Genomic DNA, 930 nt, shown 5'->3' with positions numbered 1-930 from the left:
GGAGCCTATCCCTGCTCTGCCAGGCCTTTATGGCTTTCAGAAACTGCGCGAAGACCTGCTGGCTAGAGGTGTTTGGCACAGATCCAAGGGCTCGTGCTACCTCCAAATTGTCTAGGCAAATGTAGACATTGCTGGCAAACTTCGCCTGAGGTGAGGTGGTGGCTTTCTTTAGGCCCTGCAGGGCTGCCATTGCCTCTGCGTCAAAGACCTCTGCTTTATCCATTGGCAGGTTTCCTGTGGAGATTAGACGGTGTTTGCTACCCCAGCATATAGCCCATCCTGCACCAGTCGCACGCTGAGGGTGCTCTATCTGTGAACCATTGGTAAAGACCACCAGATCCAGGGGATTGCGTTGTTGTAGCCAGCTCTTAAAGTCTTGTGCTGCCTGTTCCTTTGTGCGGCCTGCCTCATACCCAATCTGCAGATCTTCTTTCCTGGGAAATCTCATCCAAGGGGGCGTGAGTAGAGGGTCATATGCTTCTATCCCACCAGCATGACTGGACGCTCTAGACAGACGTGTGGTATAGGGTTTGGTGGTAGCTACTTTATTAGAGCGTCTCACTAGCGGGTGCCTCTTGTCAAGCTTTTTGATTCTTACTGCAAATACAGCACACCGGTTGTCTAGTGTCTCTTTCATTGGCATGATTCCTAGCTCACGGTGTAGAGCTGAAATGGGTGTGGTCTTGTAGACTGGCAGTGCCCCTTGCAAAGCATCTCTAAGGGCTAGATCTAGCTTTCTGACTAGGCAATCCATTCAATTGGAGATTTCCTTTCCCTTCTCCATTTGTGTGGCTCCAGGCCACCAGGCCTCTGCTCCATAGCAGAGCACAGAGAGCACACAGGCCTGAATGGATTGTCTAAGCAGTTGTACTGGGGCGCCTCTTGCTGTGTTGCTTAGTGCTCATATGCCATTAGACACCTGTCGTGCCT

This window comes from Paracoccidioides lutzii (genome assembly GCF_000150705.2).
Source record: "Paracoccidioides lutzii Pb01 unplaced genomic scaffold supercont2.44, whole genome shotgun sequence".
Lineage (NCBI taxonomy): Eukaryota > Fungi > Ascomycota > Eurotiomycetes > Onygenales > Ajellomycetaceae > Paracoccidioides > Paracoccidioides lutzii.
The sequence above is the reverse complement of the archived record's forward strand: the minus strand, read 5'-3'. Positions refer to the sequence as shown.